We start from the raw sequence: 21,381 nt of genomic DNA, 5'->3' as shown, positions 1-21,381 counted from the left end.
GCACTGATAAGGCAACGGGAAAGCAGCAGAGATTGAGGCAGAGCAGGAAGAAATACCACCCATATTAGGAGACAGCCACTTACTTAGTTGCTCCTATTTGAATAAAGATGCCATTGTTCAGCCAGAAGAATGCACATATTCACAGGCTGGGCACAGAATAGCTCAGTGTATCTAGAACTCCAGAAGTGTCCAAATTACAGCCCCAGGGCCAAAACTGCCCTTGAGTCTTTCTGAAGAATGACCCTCTGCTTAATTAATCAGTGCTTTAACTGTGAGTGATCCCAGGACACACTTTTCTCAGGCCTTTTTCTTAGCTCTGCTTGTTCAGAACAAACCTTTAAATGTTCTCTGACTGATTTTTGACCATTTTTTTCCCCTTTCAAGATTATTATTTCCTGTTTTACTGTGAAAGCTCATTAGAAACGAAGACCAGCATCTAGATGATCTCAGTTTAGTTTACTTGGATAGCAAATGATTGACTCAGGATGGAGAGACATTGGCTCCCTTTTAAGGTCTACCAAAAAAGATTAAGTTTACAGGCTCCCAGAACATTGCTACTGCAATTTTCTTTCCATATACTAAGGAATAATTGTAGCAGGGCTGATGAGTTTGTACATGTCATTGTTAGTCACATTTGATCCCATCACCATAACTCCAGCTGTTGTGCATGGGATCCTTACCAAGATCTCTTTCCCGTTTACTGTGCACAAGACAAGTTTGAATTTACAGCACTAAGAACTCCTTCTTGCTGTCACAGTCCAGGTTGTCTGGATTCTCATAAAGCTTTTTTTTCTGTCTGGAACAGAACTGAGATTCAATGGCAACTAGAAATGCATGAAGACAATGAAAAACATTGCAAAATTTTTCTCCAAGTTGGACTCCACCTTGTCTACCTAGCTTTGATGATAGAATTCATCCTATTCTAATTGAAGTTAAACAGGGAAAGTCAAAGTTTTTCCTTAAAATGAAAACAGCAAGAGTTGTTTTTGTGGGTGGTTTGTTTTTGGTTTTATTTTTTTTAAACAGGGATATTTACAGTGAAAACTCAATGAATTTTGAGCATCTTTACAAACTTGTAACAACATATACAAACCAAAAAATGTCAAGGTTTTAAAAAAGTCAGCATGAATGTTTTGAAAAGCTATAATGATAATATAATCTGCAGCTAGGGTAGCTGGAGCCATACTGTTTGATAGGCCCTATCTTATGATATCCAATATTAAGCTAAGTAAAATGATATGACCGGATGGCCTAACTAAATTTAGTAGTCTGGTGAATTGCCACTCTACTAAATTTAGTCAGCCCATAATGGGCATTAGATATCTATAGTCCAAATGATAAAATCTGTCTTGCTTTTTTAGGCTCCCAGTGAACGCACAATATACTACATTGCACTATTAAGAAATAAGCAAATCTGCAAGGGAAACCAGGGGAAGGGAGAACCAGGACCTTAAGGAACACAGAAGGAATTGGGATGTGCAAACCCACAACCTCATGCTCAACGCTAGTCTGGCAGCAGGCGAAGGTGCATGGATGCTCCCCAGATATGTGACCCAAAGGGAGGAGAGGATGAGGAGGGCTCTGTGGGTGCACTAATCCTCCCCACTGTAAAGCTGCCACTCCAAACATAACTGTGTTGGAGCCATTGGAAGAGGAGTGGTTACAGGTGGGAGCTGGGCTCTCTGAGCCTTGCTGCTCTTATAAAACATATGCTGGCTGCGTTTTCATATCACTCCTTGTACATTTTCCATTCTGGGCTTTGTAATCCTGATGGTAAACAGGGCAGTATATTTCTACATAGATTTCCATGCATCTGTGAGCCAGTTTTACAGCTATGAAAACTGCTAAGTCACTTTTCTCAGAACCATATTCAAGGTGTTACTTACACAGTTCCTGCTGTTTAAGGGGATTTCTGCTTCTCAGTCCATGTGTGCTGTGACCTCTCCACTGGTGTGAAACCATGTAGGACACATTTTTTTAAATGTGAAATCTAATAGGATTAGAAGCTTTTAAAAATTCTGGTATTAATGAGTAAAGAGGAACAGTGATTGGACACGAAAAGGGAGCACCATAACATTATTCCCATGTCCTTAGAAAGAATTGCATCCCTTTGTCCTCATATAAGAAGCTACTGGATGCCCCATGTAACTCAGTGATATTTCTTGATTACAGACAATAAATAGTGCCCTTGTCCTCACTTTTCAGTACCCAGTACAACAATGGAGACATAGCCCTAATACTCAGCAGGTTCTACAGATCTAGCTTTATACTGAAGGTTGAATAACATAAACTGTAAGTTAGCTTTGATCCCCTCCCTGCTTGAGGCAAATTTAACCTGCCTGAAGTTCTGTATGCACCATTCTCTGCAAGAAACAATTCTATTGATCATAGCTGGGTGTACACGTTTGACAGTCTGAGACTCAGAACAGTGATTTTGAAAAATAATATATCTCAAAATAATCAGTATAGAAACTCCCCATTTCCTTAATTGTTTGCACTAAAAGGAAACAAATAGCTCTTGGAAAAATACTTTATCCTTTTGGCGGGAGGCGGGGGAGCTTCTAAAATAGTAGCTAAGAAGTAGGTATGAAAATAAGATCATTACAGCTATTATCTGTATGCAGTCCATCTGTTTAGACACAGAGTTTTACAAACAAGAGAGAGGGACAGAGTCTCAAAATTCAGAGCATTTTATTCATTTGTGACATTCCAGTTTTCACTCAGAATTTACCCTTTTGCAAGATTTTTAAATCTGAGTTCCCAATAAATGGATGTGGGAACTGTGATCACCCTTTCCAAGTCCTGTCCTCCTCATAACTTTTGGAGAGGTTGGCCATTTTGACCCCAGTTGCATTTGGAGGTCGTGGAGGTCTCAGACACACAGGGCTATCACAGGTATCACAAAGTGCTTCCCTGCCAATGCCCCATCAAGGTGTCAGCCCACCCCCACTTCAGAGGAGCTGCCACAGAGGAAACCTATTAGACACCAGAGAATCCCCAACCACAGAATCTAAACACACCGGGAACCAGGGTGCCCTAGTTCTGCTGCTCACACAGTAACTTGTTTTTCTTTTTATAATTATGTCTTAAGCATTCTTTATACTGAAATAATCATAACATATTTACAACCAGACTCTATTTTAATTTTTGTCTTCAGATCACTTTCTATGTGGCCTCATACTGCCATTTCCAGCCCAAATGACACCCTTCCTATCAAAGCCAATTTGGATTTCTTTTCTCAGACACAAGTTTGCAAGGTATTTTTGTCAAATGATTTACTCAAGTTCTGATGTTACAAATAGACCTGCTGGTGTAAAGAGGCAGAGCAGCAACTCTGGATCTGACCCAACATGTATTGGCATTCTCATTGCTGTATTTTGTTACTCTATAACAAAACCTCATTTGTGGAGCATGGCTTCATAACCCAACAGATGTGATGCTTGCCTGCTCACTCCAGTTGTGTTTCTCACATTTAGTACAGATGATTACCGGCCAGTTAACCACTAGCATTGTTTAATAACATTAGCTTTTTGTGGCTGTTGTTGCTTTTTCTTTTCTGATACGACTTTTCCCCATCTGCCATGGTTTTTCCAGAGTACTTGTAAATATTTGGAAAAATGCATTAGTTTCACATTGCTCTTAAGACGAGTTTCATCTACACTTGTTCATTTACATATATTCATGTTTTACAAGTTTTCTCCCCCTCACTTTTTAATCAAACACCTGTTTTCACAGGGCCTTCGCTTCTTCCTAATTGTCAGTCCCTATTATTTTTGTTAAAGACTGATTTTTTTCTTTAAAAAAAAGCAGTTCTATTGCTCATCCATTTTAAAATCATAATTAACTTCATCTCCTTCCTCATTTGCTAATGGGTCTATTTTCTCTCTAGTATTTCCTTTTCCCCTGATACACTCATAAAGTCTCTCTTGTTTCTCTTATCCCCTTTGGCTAACTTTAACTCATTCTGCCTTAAGCTGGGGAAAGGGAGACCTTCACAACACAGCGCTTAGAACTTCCACACCATTTTATACTTTCAAAGTCTTTTGCAGACATCAATTAATTAATTAACTTTCATAACGTGCCAGTGAGGTAGAGAAGTATTATTAACAGCTTTATTTTGATGAGGAAAGTGAAGAGGAGGTCCTGAATAATCGATGCTGACTGCAGAGGGGCTGCTCCAAGGGCCAAAAACTTTGTGTGCTCAGGCAAGTAGACAACTAAGCCTGCTTGTGGGCATAACATCAGCATTAGCAAAGATGGAAAGCTGAGCTCAGGGAAGAGAATGCAAAATCTCTCTTTCAGCTGCCCTTATTTCAGTTCATTTTTTAGTAAAGACTCCACAGATGTTGCCCACCTACGTTTCTGCTGGTCAGATGTTCCTACACAATATTAATATATCTGGTTAAAAACGCTGTTGGAGAAAGCAGTGCCGTTGTTAGCCTAGAGGATATTTTAAAAAACCTGTTGTCACTTTATACAAGTGCTTGACAAACATCTTTACTCTTTGCTAGCCATTACACTTAGAAAAACAATTTCAAAACCATATGCTCAAGGTGCTTGAACTAAAATTTAACTAGCCCAGTTAACACAGCAGCATATCAAGGATGTATATTTTCATGCAAACATGCCAGGATGGGCTTCCAGCAATTTTCTTTGGTTTCATTATACCCACACAGCACTATATAGGATTTTCACAGTGTTTCTTAGCTTGTGGTCCATGGACCACTGGTGGGCTACAAGACATCAGGAAGTGGTGGATGAAACAACTGCACATTTTCCAAGGAAGACCAAAAGCCTAAGCCATACAAGCATGTTCCAGTGAGCAAACGAAGGGAAGGGGGTGAAATCAAATTAACAAATGAACAATCAAAGTCTATCCTAGTTTTTGGTTGGTTTGCAAATGAAAAACATTGTGGTTAGATGCTCAACACAGCCTGAGGATACTTTTTCATGATCCTAAACAGTGGTTAAACACTGCTTTGTGTGTCTGGAAGTCTAAAAAGTTAAATTATTTTCATGAGACACTTCTAAGATGGTGTCAGCATCATCTTCATCACCCTTGCTTGAACTGTGGTGCATCACAACACTGCTGCCTAGCACAGAAGGCCTAGAGATTATTATAATCTCTGCCCCTTATATTAGCTGATCAAGGGGATCCTTACTGAGCCCTCTGAGTTCTCTCTCCTTCCCCTTCTGTCCATGCTGCCCTCCATGCCCAGCATGCCTCTCTCCCACAGGCACAGCCAGGACATGCACCCCTGCAGTCAGGCGCTGTCACAGGGCAAGTGAAATCTGGTGCCATGCTGCAATTTATGGGGCTGGCAGCCAGATGAGATACAGAGCTGTGATTTTCCTCTTTCCTGGGAGCCTTCTCAGGGGTGGGAAATGAGATGTGATGGTTTAGTTCCTCCACCTCCAGTGCCTTTTCCAGAAAGAGATCCAAGTTAGTTCGTGTGTGTGTGTGTGTGTGTGTGTGTGCGCGCGTGCGTGTAGGAGAAAGCAGGTGAGGTATCCAGCCCCTAAAAAGAACTTGGTTAAGTTCTGCTGAGCAGGAGAGGCTCAGCACACAGCCTGCTTAGCACTCCCAAACTGTGCTGGCCAAGTATCCAGTTCAGATGTTTATGGAGGTTTCTTTCTGAGGGCTGAAAGCTTGCATCTGTGCTTCCAGTTCAAGTTCTCTCACAAATTTGAACAAAAAGCTTGTAAAGTTCAGCATCTTCCAAATTGCCCCATATAAGTCAATCCTGAAACCATATCCAAATGGCTCCCCCCTGCCATACCTTCCACAGAAATGACCTAAACTTTGTCAGGTTCACATGTCCCTAGAGATGATCTCATTTCACTGCTTCAAAAGAGCTTTGGTCTGCACAGCCTGTAGCAGCAAATTTACACTTCAAAAAGCAGACAGCTTTTTCCACATCTTATTCACTTAATGGGTGAGAATGTAAAATTAGTTCCGTTGCTGATGAGGACCTTGAGCCAAATGAAAAGTGTTCATTTGTCAGCACAGACTTACAGCCTGAAACATGATTATATAGCTAATCCAATAATGGGTTTTGATGCTGAGCATTTATTTATATACAGTATGTCTTGTTATCTGTTGATAATCAGGCTCTACAATTTACTCTCTTTTGTGTCATTAGACATAGCAACATCTTCCAGACATATTACATTTGCGTGTCAACATACAAATACACACACACAAAACCCTTCTGACGAAAATACTCTTTGCCTATTTGCCTTGAAACAGCATTTGAATTTGAGCTTTTTGTAGTTTAAAATACTAGTAGTAAATTAATCATTTTAGACTGAGAACCTCTCTGCATCTTATAAGTCTTAATAGATTAAAATATGACACATAAATTTTGTTTGCTTATCTATAACATCATGTGAACTGGTTGATTCTTTTTTTGCCTGATGTGAATATCGATATCTAGTAATCTCAGGTGTAAATTTGTATACATTAAATGGTCCCTGTCCTAAAGTATTCCATGTCCTAACATCAGACAGTATCTTAGACTTTACTAGCTATGCAAACACCACTATTTGATGGATGAACAGATTTATCTTTTATAGAACAGAAAGTTAACTTGTTAATGTCAGGCACAGTTCCTACATCAAGTACATTAAAATCAAACAGAAAACCAGAAAGTTGTTTGTTTGCTTTTTCTTTTTCAACTTTTTGACTAATTTCTGTTGCTAACTAATACTCCTGTGGTTGTGTGGATCACTGTAAATATCTAACACTGAATTACTGGGACAGTTTACTCCTCATTTAAATACAGAATACATAAAATTCTAATATTTAAAATGGGGAGGCATTTTCATAGCTATGCTATAGTATATATACATTGTAACATTCACCAGATATTTAAAAAAAAAAAAAAAGTCTATGGGAAAGTAAAATCACTCCAGTATTAAACTGGGAGTTAATTGCAAATGTGGGGCACACCTGCAAACTCTGTGAACAATCTTGCAACACTACACAAGGCAATTTCTGTGCTAAAGGATAGCTCTGCCTGCAGAAACACCCAGGAACACCTCTGAAGGTTGGGTGAAGTCTCTTCTAAATTTGGCAATCAGGAACCTTTTAGAAGCAAAGCTATTAAGTAAAATTTTCCTCAAAGGATCCTGCAAATCAAGGGTGCAGGTGAGATACAAATGATATATGAGCCAAACTCAAGCTTTGCCACTGCCTCTTCTACGAGCAGGATCAGGCCTCCCTGTGTGCTTTTGTTTAGCTGAAATTTACTCTACAATAAATACTTATATATTGCTGCAACATGATGTTTTATTGGGCTGCACTAGTTTACTAAAAACAGCAGGCTGGTAATAGCAGTGCTTGTGGTTTTGCCTGTAATTCATTTGTGCATGGTAATGCACAGGGAGAGATATGATACAAGATAATAAGGCAAATTAAAAAAACGACTAAACTCAGTACTTGCAATATACAGTATATTAGGACCATGTTCAGACAGGCTGATTCTTTGGATATTTTTATTTTTTGTTTTACCTCGGCAAGGTAATTCATTAGGTATTCGCTTGGGCAAAGAATAAATGAATATAGCATACATTACATCCTCACTTTAGTTGCAGAAACAAATCTTTCCTGTACCCGCCAATGTAATCTTCAGAGTTTTCGTTATATAAAACACCTCAAGAAAAATGCACCTCAGTAAGATTTACACTTTATTACTCTAATGATTCTACAAACACTGCCACAATGTGATGAAAGGCAAAGCAGTCCTGATCTGATTGAGAGCTAATAAAAATCAGTACTGAAAACTGAAAATAGCACCCTTATCATCTTTCTTTCATTTAGACCTGATTACTAGGGGATTATAATGCAATCACAGCTATGTGTGAGAGGTAGCTATGGGAACCAGTTTTAACTGTTTATCTAGCCAAAGATCTTAATTTAAGTTTGAACACTCTGATTCATTTATATGTAAGACACCAAGGAGACAAAATGCAGAAGAAACAGATGCTCACTTGTTCTTTCCATTTAACTTCATAAGCTACCAGCCAATTTGTCTTTCAGGGACAAAATTAATTTCTGATGACAATGTGAGCAAGTAATAAACTAGGAGTTCCTGTCCTGGGAAACTTGTTAAGGCCATGTAATGTTCTGGAGTTATTTAGAAAAAAACAATTTGCTCATAGACTTGCAGGGACATCTGTAACAGAGTTTTCTTTGTCCCTGTGCTGTTACTCATTTCTGGGGGCTTTATGACACCTTTTCCAGAGGTTGATTTGAAAAAGTTCAAAAGGAAACATATTGCCCATTATTTCTTTCCTGTGGGGTATTTTTTTTTTTTTTTTTTAGACTGCTCCTTTTTTTCCCCTTCATATTCACAAATCATGCAAACCTCAACCCACTTGCTTTGCTACTTCCATACAGCCAGAGAAACTAACCACCAGCCAGGAGGCCTAACAAAATTAATCAAAAACTATTTGAGAAAAATGGTTTGTCAGAAATTTTGAGGCAAGTACACACCTGAAAACATCTGACAGAGCACTGCAAAAAAGTCTGTTGCGCATTTAGATGGAGGGAGCTTTGCCCATTAATGCCTTTAATTCTGTTAAACTATTGTCATTAGCCAGGGGAAAAATGCCCATATGAGAAGGGGAGAGAGAAAAAGAGAGAGATCCACCCTAAGAGCTTGCATTTTCAGTACGAGCTGTGTGTACATGCTCCTGAACCAATTACTTAACTGAAATGTTCTCTATCTTTCATTATCTTTGCTGGCCCTATTTCCCCATTTTGGTATTTGTTTCGTATGTACAGCTGTTTACTCTGGTAACACTTTTCTATCATTTGGCTCATTCATTGGGGTTTTATCCCCACCTGGCAGTCCCCCCACATCCTCAGTTCTCTCTTAGGTAAATTCCTACAGTCTAATGTCTGTCCATTAGCACATTTAAAATCACTCCTTCTGCTGTGCTTAACATTCGTTTACAGCTTATGTGCTTCACATGAATGTTCCTTTTCCAGCAGTTCTTTTGAAGAAAGTTTAAAGCAAGTTGCAAAATGTTTCTTTTTCATCTAAACAGGGAAATGAATTTAAGAAAGGGAGAGAAGAGCCTGAAGGTTTAGCTCTTTCAAATTTTAAGCAGAATTCAAAACACTATTGGAACACATCTGTCAGAGAAAGCATGAGAGCACCTGCGCTTTAAGAGTGAATCTCTTCCCTAACTCCTTCCTTGATAATAGCTTGCATGAACAGCACCTTTAAACCACATCAATCCCAGACGCTTTCCATCCATCCAGTTATTATTTCCCTTGGCACTGAAGTGCAACTACCTCTAGACTGAAGCTTCTCAGCAATGTGCAGCCCACTGTATGGCAATACGGCTCACAACAAGTGACTGAAACTGTTCAGCTGGAATTATAGAACAAGGGGAATTTTACACAGGTAGTTCAAACTGGAGCTCAGCCTGGATACTGCAAGGAGCAATAGTAACTCTTGATTTAAAGGCCAGATGGTTTCAAATATCAATTATAAGAATGAAGTTTGGAGGGGAAAAACTAAGAATTCAATTAAAATTATAAACTTTACCATGGTTCTGTCTGGATTTATGTAGCAGGACGTCACCAGCACACTGCCCGAGCACACAGTGCATGGCCTCACGCTGTATTTGTAGGGAAGGGTGCACCATGGTTCAGCAGTTTCCTACTGCTGTCCGTTACCTTCAGTTAGTTTTCAGGGATCAAGTTAGTGCTTCGAGACACATCCACCCAAGTGTGGTGTCTTGGCCATTAGCTGAGCACCAATAAGGGTGTCACTGGCAAGGACTGCTGCAAACTTCTAATTACTGGGACTCAGAAAATTTAAGTTCATTGCTTTAACGGTGATTAGATTCCATACCATCCTTGCCACACAGCTTTGAAGGCTTGTGTGCAAAGGCAGGATACATACTGAGGCCATAGAGATGAAAACAGAGCATTAATTCATGTTTCAAGAACACAGAGTAAGGAAAGTTCACACACTTTAGAAAAAAACCACAGCATTTTGCAAATTAAATTAGTGCTTGGGAGAGATGAGACCAGCCAGTGCTCTGACATCCTCTTGCACAGGCAAGCAAGAGCTGTAGCAGAGACATGATGGCAGTGTTCCTTTAATGATGAAATTTTCCACCTAAGACACTCCACAGATTTGGGACATATTGATTACTGAGGCAAATTTAATAAAAAAGAATGTAAAGATATAAAAGACAGTCTCTGTCAGGAAGGTTTGGGTGAGGGAGGTTTGACTGGCTATTTGTGGAGCTCTGTGACAAGTCTGAAAATTTGTTTTGCCCTGCTGGGAAGCACAACAGTCACCTTGGGAAAAAAGAAAATGGTTTTCTGGGATGCTGGTATAGGAGAGAGGTGGCTGGGGTAGGGCTACACTTCATATAATATTAATCCTCCACAAAGCAAAATGTTAATTAGCATGCAATTAAGGTGGAAAGTATTCTTACTTAGATTTTAAAAAATCCTCAACCAGGAATGTAGCTTAGTCATAAAGTACAAATATTGGGAAAATTGAGCATTTCAGTCCACTTCACCAGTCGCTCAGAGCCCCTGCAAACTGGCTCAGTAAGAGCAGTTAAAGGTGGGGAAGTGCATAAAGGAGAGGGGGTGAAGAGATAGGCTGGGGCAATTTCGGGAAACCTGTTTCACAGTGTCATAGCTGCCACTCCATCTCCTGCAAAGGTCTGAGACCTAACTCAATTTCTTAGATAGATAATTTGAAAATTTGCAACAGTCTAATGATTTAATTTCAAAAACTTGCAGATCAGGAAGACATTAGTAGAACATTGATAAACTTGGCATCTAAACAAAACTATAATGTATTTCCAAAACCAAACAGATATTTTCCACTCTTCCACAAAACTCAATATAGTATAATATATTACACATTTCTATGCAGAAAGTCTTACACAACCTGTCTCCATTTCAATGAAGCTGTAAATTTGGGGTTTGGATATCTGAAATGCAGTTTTGATCAAGTTAAGAAGTGGGAATACCACAGATGGGCTGGAGTCAGGTGAGTCTGATAAAAGAGAAAGAGTTCACAGGCCTCTCTAAAAAGCCCTCAACACAAAACGAACCTATAACATTGCCTTTATGGTACTGAGCCCACAAGCCCAGAGAATGACAGACTTGTTCAGGGTGGGAGGTGTTGAAGCAGGATGCCTGTGCTCTACTCCAGTTAGTGTTTTACAGATTGTAACCACCATATTCCTGCTACAACAAAAGCAACATAACCTCCCTCAGCAGTACATTACGGTGCAAATTGACAACAAAGACGGTTTAGCCCCAAAAATCAGTGCAAAAAGCATGTGTGAGCTGTATGAGAGCCATGTTACTAATACCTCAATCTTCAGTGAGATAATCTCAGACTGGGTCACCTCTGGTCTTGGAGGGCATCAATCTTTGGAAGACCAACAAGTCAGCAGATGCTCATCCCTTCTGTAATGCCTCAGTAGAAGCCAGATCGTTGTTTCATGGCGCATAAAGGCTGTGAAATCCATGAAGCTTGGAAATCTCAAGGACTACAAAATAAATCCACTCCTGTGCAGTGCTAATACAGGAAATTCCAGTGCGAGGGAATGCAGCCTCTGTCCAACATACCACAACCAGGAGAAGAATGTAGCTTCAGAGGAAAAAAACTTTTAACTGGTTCCTAGTGGGCTCGTCCCTAAGTTGACTTTGCATTACAGTAACAAGCCTATTGATCTCTTCAGTCGTGGATGTATTTCTGCCAGCCCTGCCATGAGAGTAGCAGAGCTGTGGTGGACAGCTTGCTGGGTGTCCCATGTGGGCAAGCTGCCCTTCACCTGTGACACCAGGCACACGCGAAACATGGAAAGGGTGATTTTCTTTTCCTGATGAGCTTGTGGGAAGGCAGGCAGTACTGTGAAAGTCTCTCCCTCTGAGAGAAATTAGTAAAAACTACCCTGAGGCTACCCATCTCTCCTCCTCATGAAGTCAGTAAAAACCATCAACACCAAACATATTAATTTAACTAAGCAGCAAATATAAACTGAAGGTTAACATGTATAATGAAAAATGCTTTTCAGTGTCTCCTGTGGCTGTCAAGACTACCAGTTAGCACACATGATATTGTCTGTACGTGTCTAATAGGAAGCTGACTACTGAGACCTGAGAACAATGCAGACCATACATGACTTTCAGAGATAACTATTATCGAAATGCCAGGAAAAAAAGGGAAAACATGAAAACTGGACCCTGAACCTGGCATAGCTCCAGTAATGGCATCTTACAGCCTGCCACTCTCATCTTTCTTCTGAAAAACAAGCAGCAACAGAAAGCAAAAGATGCAAACCTCAGAGCTGAGAGTCCCTCCGAAGGGGTCGGAGCACAGCAGCACCGTGCCCAGGGGCATTGCAAGGGTGGAGGCAGAGCAGGCACTGGGGTGCCTCTTCCTTCCCTTCCAGCTCTACCTGCCTTTGTGGCACAGGGCAGGGACAGCATGGACACACCTTGTGCTTTGAATTTCTGACCCAGGACTGTCCCTTACAGCAAAGTGCCAACTCAGCTGTAGTAAATCTAGTTTTTTAGGGTTAAGCATATTATAAATGTTAACCAGTAAACACAAAAGCAAAATTCTCTCCTTTTTACTGAAAGGCTCTCTCCATCAGCCAGGCGAAAGCTAACAACCTGAGAGTGACTGTTACTGACACATGAAAGCTTGGTTGTTCCAGCTAGATGAAAGGCACCAAACCTGAGACAAATATTTTGTCAACTCTCATGGGGAATCTTGTAAAGCCATCTCCCATCCTGTAACCGTTCTGTGGTTAAATAGTAGCTTCAGTTCTCTGATGTTGCAACCCAGCACCTTTCACAGGCATTAAATGTCATCTAAATTAATTCTAAGAAAAAAAAAATGCGTTCTGCTCAGAGTCATTTCTATTGCCCAGTTATTTTATATGAATCTGATAACTAGTTTCCTGCTACAGAGATTACATCTTGAATACTTAATGCCAATTTGGAAATTTTTTAGACAAAACAAAAATAGATCTAAAACGTAGCACACACAGTTTAGCTAAGTGTAGAACATTAATGCAAGGCATGATTGGAAAAACAGCAAGTAAATTGGAGGAGGAGAGCAGATTCAATGGATTCTCTCAGCGTTAGTACATGCTGTAACTGGTCATTCAGGCATTTCTCGTTCTGAAAGTACATTTTCCTTAGCATAAAAATCTTGAGTTCAGCAACTCAAAAAAAAAAAAGTTAGAATGAAGGATAGAGTGCAGCCAAAGGATAGCCTTTAACAACCATTTCAAAATGAAATCTAAATATTCTTACATATTAGATAAATGTTGGCTTCCAGGGAAGCTTTACAACACTTTAATTCCATCCTGGACTGGGATATATAGAAATGTTTTGAATTTCCATAAGTGTCCAGAGCTCTCCGCTAAGCTAACAAGCTGATATTTCTATTCATATAATAGAAGTTATTTTTTCCCTGAAGTAACTCACTGGGCTCTCTTTGGTGACTTTTCTTTCTTTTTTCTTTTGAGCTGCTGTACAATTTCATTAATAGGACTATAAAATAATTATTCTTCTCATATTCTCATCAGCTACTAATAACCCAACTGCCCTATTTTTTGCCACATGGATTCCAGGATCTACTTTTTTTTTTTTTTTTTTTTTTTTAAATGTCATGCTTTTTTCCCCTCTCATTACTTAACAGCAAAGCTTGTGGGTTGCATATAGGTAGAACGCCTCACTGGCCACTCTCACTCCCTCTCTGCCCCATAGCACATTTAAGTTCTCTGGAAGTTTTTGTTATCCTTCATAGCCAAACCAGTAGTGGCCAGTTAATGACCCATGGCTCATCACACACATACCACAGGCACACATGCATACAACTCCTGTAGAATAGAGAAATTAAGGCTGGCCTTAACTTTCCCTAGCTGAAGATATTTTAAGGTGAGCAGGGAGACCCAATGAGCTGTCTGAATGCTGCAATGATCCAGGAAAAGTGTGGGCAATTGTACTCCCTGCAACAGATGAGGAAAATGCAACCCTGAAGTGAAAAAAACCCCAGCCCTATCTGAGATTTGCAGACACCTGAGAAGAGCAGACTTCTACTTGTTCCCAAGACACGCTAGGCATCCCTCCATCTGCATTTTGTTCACGTTCATATACAAGTAAAATGAGTTAAAAAATCCTGTAACTGGCTAAATCAATAATCAATGATTCTTAATAAGAAACAATATATCAAGAAATGCCTCTTGCCACTATACCTTCAGGCTGGTACAGCCTGTTTCTCACTGCTTGCCCTGCTGACGCCGTGGCAGGCTCCAGCTCAGAGAGAGCACAGCCGGCTGCCGTGGCAGCTCTCTTGCAGCAGCTGGCAGTGCCCCGTCCTCCTGTGCTGTCCCAGAGCTCCTCAGACACCTGAAAACACAGTGGCAGTAGTTCCCCCCCAGGCAGGGCTGCTCAGACACTGACATGGGTTCAGCACCAGCAGCTTAATACATAAATCCCTCTAGAGGAAAGTACAGATGCAGAGTCCTTCGGCTCATAGGTGCAGCCTACAGTGACCACGGGCACTGGTGATGACAACCTATTTACCCACACAGACTTACAGTATTAATTTGCAAGCAACAGACAGAAGCAGGGCTGTCAGCCAACCAGTAATATTTTGTAGAGCTGGTGCCATATGTCATATATTAAAGGTCTTACTTCAGCAAAACACATGGTTTAATGCTAAGCCCAAGGGTGTCCCAGTGAATCCAGTTGCACCTGTCATGGTCTTCAAGACACCTACCTTAAGATCTGCATAAATGGGGTTTTAGTTATTTTATTATAACGTTTTCTTTATATTAGCCTTCTTTTTCAGTCTCTATGTTTAAAGTTGAAGGAAATAACATGAAAAAGCAGGAGATAATTAAAGTAGGATTCATAGTAAAGAAAGCAGGTACTCTGATTTTAACGGTACTTAAAATTAGGGAGGAAATTGAAGGCCAAAGAAAATGGCCCACAGTGCTAAATAATTTTTGTAACTTGTCATTGTGCACGATGCCTTTAAGCAAGTCCACCAATGAGGGATCTACTCTGCCACTGAACCTGAAACCCTATACAATGTTTTTGTCTGGTCTAGCTTCCCATGGCTAGTGTATCTCAAGACAGGAGGGAGATCTTATCAAAACAGGAGAGATTAGGAACAGCAAGCAAACCTGCCCAGCAAACAGATACAAATCTGGAAAGACACCCTCTCCTCACAAAAGCAGAGCTTACAGATGTGGGTTAAAATGGGTGAGCTGACTATTTCAAAAAGATGAAAAACCATTTGGCTTCTGCAGACTGAAAGGTGATTCCACACTGTAACTGCTCATCGGGCAGGGGCAAGCGCAAACCCTTTAATACGGCTGCCCAAGCAGTAGCCCAGGAAGAGCAGCTTTCACAATTTGGCAGCTGGATGTGGAGATAATCGTGTGGATATGGGCACTGACCTCTCTGCTAGAACAGATAATAGAACAAAAAAAGAGGAAGATGCCAAGGAGATACTTGATTTCTTTGGGTAATTGTGACTTGCAGTTTGTTATCACGCTCAAGTGGAACATCAACGGGTTTTGGGTTTTTTGTGAATTTTTAGGGAAAATCGATAACATCAGCAGTCAGCTATCTCCTATTGCCACTGCCTTGGTTCCTAACACAACTAATAATTCAGACCTGATGGGCTCCTTATAATCATTTTGGGTCAAGGTCTGGGGTAACAGAAACTGATTGCAAAAGAAGGCAACTGAGAGGAAGCTGTCCTAGGCCATGGCACTAATTTTTTGTACAACTGAAAACCCACACTACAGATAGCAGTGTTGCCCTTTGTATTCCCTCTGCTGCCAAGGACCGTGACTACCCTGGCCAGGTGGCCTGTTCCCTGGATGCAGGAATCTGCTCACATCAGTCCTTACTTTCTCTCTAGCATCAGGAAGAGGTTCCTCTGCCTTTGAAAGACTGAAGTGGATACCTCATTAGGCCTTGATTATCCTCAAGCAATTGCTTAGATTTCTGCCCTATTACAGATCTGCCTTTTTTAGCAGAGGTCGTGGAATGGGCAGTGGCTGTCTTGTCTTCGTTATAATGCATCATTTGAAACTTTTCAATTAAGCTTCAGATCAGGCCACAGTACTGAGACCGCTTTAACGAGGGTGAGTAATGACCTTGTGCTGCACGGGATTTCTGGCACACCATCAGTTTTAATTCTTCTTGATCTTACTGTAACCCTTTGATACTTTGGATCAAGGGTTCTCTTGAAATGCTTTAAGCACATCGTAGGACTTTCAGGGACTGTTCTGACATGGTTTCTATCTTACTTGTCTCAATGTAGCCGGACTGTCACCTATAAGTTTCCCATATAAATTCAAATTGCCAAAGATTAAAAGGCAGCTGAAAATCTGGCCTGTGCACAGAACCGGGGAAATCTGGTGTGGGTCCCCAGAGTGAGTGAACCTAAAGAGGATTCTGCTATGAGAGCAAGGTAACCCCTTTGATGTGCCATGCCCAAGTACAGCAATGCTATGATTAGAACAGAAAGATACATTATGCTGGAGTAGTGAATTTACTAAGAACTACTGAGAGAAAGACTTCCAAAAATTTAGACTTCCTACCTAATACCCATTTTTACATTATATATAGGCCAAACCAAATCTCTGTGGTTTAAAAAACAATGTTAGACCCTCATCCAGTTAAGCCGGTGATAGAAATCACTTTGACATCAGCAGGACAAAGATCTCACCTTTAAATTAAGGGATATTTGCACCCAGACCCAAACCCAAGCCTTGTAGCTGGAATCGATTTTTAAATAGGTTGTGTGTGGATGAAGCAGATCAGCCCTGGTATTTTCAAGGTACTTTCCCAGATCTTGGAGTCTCATGAACCTGTATTTCCTTTTCTGGTGGGAAGGAACAGCATCTAACTATAAAATTCATCTCAGTGTTTCTCAGAAGCCACTTACTTCCCCAAGGTTTGTGGGCTCCCAATGGCTGACACAAGACTTCCATGAGCATGAGACAATGAAACAGATACAGATTTGGTCATAAAAACTCATATAATGTTTCCATAGATTTTAGGTATGAATATTTCATAATGTCTGGATGCACAACAGAACCTTGCAACACAGTCCTTTTCAACAGAAGCAATTGGTTCCTATTAACAGCACAAGAACAAGCACCAGATGCACTGAAGGGCCAGACTCAGCATCCACAAGGGAGAGGAGCAGCTACGAGCCCACAGCCCAAACCATGGGCAGTACCAGCAATTTAGCTATGGAGAAGACAGGCAGTGAGAATGGGACTGCAGCCTGTGCCTTGCAGGCAGGTATGTGGGAGCCATCACCATTTGGCCCATGGCCCTGGTCTGTCCTGTCAAGGTACCCAGCACAGGGACTATTGCTAAACTTGCCAGAGGGGTGTGAATTCTTAGGTAGCTGTTCTTATCTGAAATCTCCCCTTCAGGTATCCCAAAAGCTTCTCTCCTGGCTCACAGGGCACCCCTAAGCTGGCTGATTTATGCCAAGCTGCTGACAAAGTCTCAGAGGCTGCCTACCAAAAGAGCAAAGCAACAAGATGTTTAACAGTTCCCCTCCTGCTATAGTTTAGACATCATCACCCTTAAAAGCAATGGACAGAGCGACTAAAAAGTAATAACTCCCCATCTTTTTTTAATTTTTTTTTTTTAATTATTATTCTTGAAGCTCTTCTTACATGCAGCATGAGGGGGTTTAACTGGAAGGGTAGGAGAGAAATCCACGTGTTTTACTGCAGTTGGATGGCACTACCAGGGAACAGAAAAAGCTTTCAAACTTGCTATCAGTCACTTGATATATGCAGGAGGTGGTCATTATTGATATGCTTGTCTTTCATTATACCATTTATAGGAGGTCTTTTTCACTGCACTTGCTTGGTGGATTCTACAGACCTGGTAACAGTGAACAAAACTCATTTCCCAAACCAAGCTTATTGGATAGAATATACTTTTTTTTTTTTTTTTTTTCCCCTGAGATGTAGCAGGCAGAAAACACTCTCATCTGGCACTTTCTTGACTGCAAGAAGAGCAGATCAGCGGTACCATTAGTGTCCTACAATACCAGGCACAGAAAAGAGGTGAGGGAACTCAATGGATTTCACTCTAGACAAAATTATCATCGCTTTGTCGGGATTGACTTCTTTGTTAACTCAACACTGTCACACCTATTAGCATGAAAAAAGGCAGGGGTCATTTAGCACAACCCTATTTACTGTGCAATGGAAACACACCTTCCAGCTCCTGTGAGTCTTAACAAAGCTGCAAAGAGCAAATCGCAGCAGTGTGCTGTATTCCCATCTCAGGTCCTCTAGTCAGCAATTATAAAAAACGGTTGTGTTATCACCACATTTCAAAGTCAGAGTATATCCACACTGATGTGTGGCTCTAAACCCAGCAGAGCTTGATCTATTAAACACATAAAGGGGTCTGTGTGTCAAAGGAGCCCGGCCTAATCATGGGACAGAAACCACAAATTCTCGAATTCGAAACCCAGGTTTCTCCAGCTATTTGACCAACATTTCAGAGCACATCCATACATTTTAAATTTCACACTCTAATAGGAATACATAGCAATGCCCCTTTCAGAGGTGTTGCATTGATTAATAAGCTTGTCACCAAGGATGGAAATTGCTACATAAGTGTTAAGTGCTGTTAACTAACGAAAGACAATTCCATACATTCTGGTGGAATCCAGAGAACTTCAGCAAAATTTATTAGTTTCATTTGCATATATACTCTGTCTGACAACAGTGATCAAGCTGGTGAAAGTTATTTCAAATGTTTGTTATGCTCCATGACTGCAGAAAAAATTACAGGGAAAATTCTGGCTCACAGGGCAGAATTGTGCCTGTTGAAAAATCTTTAATTTCTGAAATATATAGAGAGCACAAACAAATATTTCTCTCATCAAATTTGCACACGCCTCAGTGATATTTAGCTTAATAACTGCGCAAAGAAGGAACAGTATTGATGAAGTTAAAGTACAGAACAACATTCTGCAGGAAAACTGCTAATGCTTTCCGTTTCAGCCACATGTCCTCATTAAGGGCTCAGGCTTCTTGGCAAACCAGAGAACATCTGTTTTAGACACTTCTAGCTCAGTTTTTCTGTGATTCACCTTCGACGCCACATCACCAGTGTGAAACACCATGGACCACCTAAGACTTTCCTGGCACAGGTCTACAGGCACTGGTTTTGGATTCTCAGAAGTCAAACTATAGTTTTCCTCAAATAAAACAATTTGATGAAGCTCTGTATTTCTAGGTTGTACCATCCTTGCTGCAGCAGAGTTTGGGCTTAGAAACTAGGTCCTTAAACTCCCATTTCTATGCCTCTGCCATAAAACCATTGTCTCTCTTGATCAGCTTTGTAAACAAACAAACAAACAGTTGAGCAAGACTGGAGGCTTCTGCCTGTAGGACTTTGAGAGAAGAGGCCCACTAAGTTTGCAAGCCAGCAGATAGGAGGCTGCAAGAGTCTCAAGAACATAGGATACTTCTCTGATGCTGGCCTACTCTGTGATGAAGCAAATAATTTTAATCACAGTTCTTTCCCTTTTGTTTTTTCTGGGCCAAGGCTATCTCTTGGTTTATGTTGGTGCTGCATCCCCCAGCACAACAGGGTTCAGATGGCTCCATGTGCTGCTGGAGTATGGCTTTGTCATTTGGAGATGGAGAGATATTTATATCTCTTTCCATTACATTGCTACGGGAAGAAAAAAGAAAAAAAAAAAACCCAATAGGCATAATTGCCTGACATATTTGTACATGCCCATTTTGCCAAGGGATGTGCTGTGCATCTACTGTGAATTGCTGAGAATGTAAGGTAGCTGTGAAACACGGTGTTTACCAAGAACCACCAGCCCTTTGCCTTTAACAGAAGATCTGTGGCCTAAACAGGCAGCTTTAAGAGCTCTCCTGACTCAGTTGCAATCAAGATACCATCTACTTAAATAAGCATTTGTACTCCCAGTGATTTTAGGAGATGAATTACTGATCTTATTACCATAGTAAATACCCTTGAGGCAATGCACAGGCCAACAGAATATTGCTTTCTGCTGGTACAGTACCCATTTCCAGGAGAACTCTAGGAGTATTTCTAACCATATGGTAATAATAAAAGATTTGCTTAGTCTATATTTGCCAGAAAGTCCCATTTGCAGAAGTGGCTTTTAAATCTTTGACACTGTTCAGGGGAAACAGCTTGTCAGCTATGAAAATATTCCTACCAGCTCCTGTATATCAGCCTTACCGGCGGGGTAAAGAGGTTTGCAGGTGGCATAGCTCAGTACAAAGCAGAGAAAGTTTTCAGCTGACACGATGACTAGCAGACTAACATTACCTGAAGAGGCAAACACTGTTCTTGCCTGCCAGCTGCGGTGCAGCCTGCGGTGCCCTTTGAGGACAATCCCCTTTCCCTGCACCGCTCTGTGTCCGGGTGGGCAGCAGGAGCCAGAGAGGGGCAGGGAGTGATGGTGTATGGGAGGCCTCCAGCTCAAGCACACTTCATTTATTTATCACTGAACTGTCATCTGGTCAACAGGAAAAGTTGATAAAACTGTTGCCTCCGGGGCTCCGTTCTCCTTGGGAATAACGAAAAGGTGAAGCTGGTTAAGGTCAGTGCACAGGAGGCCCTATTGAAGGTAGGAGCAGGTTGGCCATGAATTACTGAGCATCATCTGGTATCACAGATAAGCAAAATGGGTAAGAGACTAGGCAGGCTCTACAATAAGGGATGGATTTAATTAACAATTGCACAGAGGGAGCAGACCATAGCATTTTGGCACAAGGACATCCTACATCTGACAGTTACTTAAAGAGACAGGGAGCACCCTATTATAAAAAAATATATTACTCCTCAATGTATTTTAAAAATTACACAAGAAACAATAATGTATTGTATTACCCATTCTCTCCAGAGCTGCCTGGTTACACCGGCAATGAGCAACGCAGGCTCTCTGAAGATATTCTGCACCAGGGCCTATTTAAAAACATTGGTCCAAACTTGATTCCAAAAGTACAATTCTGCTGAAGTCAGGGGGTTGTGCAGATGTAACTAAAGGCAGATGTTGATCCATATTAACTAAACTATTAAATACATCAATCTTACCCAACCATCTGACGCCTTGTCCCATTTCCCAATATTTTGTTTCCCAAAAGTTTATTCAAATTCAGCAGCTGACAATTTGCAAGCTTCTGAGTAAACCCTTTTTGTAATTTCTTGCTTGAGTTTGGGTTTTTTCTTCTATCTCTTTCTGTCTCTCTCTCTTTTAAAGTTATTATTTAATGTTAAGTGAATCTTATAATTATTTTGAAAGTTAAAGATTATCATCTTTG

At 40.7% G+C, this 21,381-nt stretch overlaps 1 long non-coding RNA gene across 2 annotated transcripts in view; it reads right to left on the bottom strand.

Moving 5' to 3' along the window:
- LOC141961343 (uncharacterized) overlaps positions 1-14,464 on the bottom strand; it is a 30,900-nt gene extending 16,436 nt beyond the window's left edge. For both annotated transcript variants that reach the window (XR_012633759.1, XR_012633758.1), the window contains exon 1: positions 14,263-14,464. This is a non-coding gene — a long non-coding RNA (uncharacterized LOC141961343). The remainder of the gene's footprint in view (positions 1-14,262) is intronic.
- Positions 14,465-21,381: the final 6,917 nt, after the last annotated feature.

The sequence above is a fragment of the Athene noctua genome, chromosome 5 (assembly GCF_965140245.1).
Source record: "Athene noctua chromosome 5, bAthNoc1.hap1.1, whole genome shotgun sequence".
NCBI classification, from domain to species: domain Eukaryota; kingdom Metazoa; phylum Chordata; class Aves; order Strigiformes; family Strigidae; genus Athene; species Athene noctua.
Note: the sequence above shows the minus strand (reverse complement) of the source record. Positions and strands in the feature narration are given on the sequence as shown.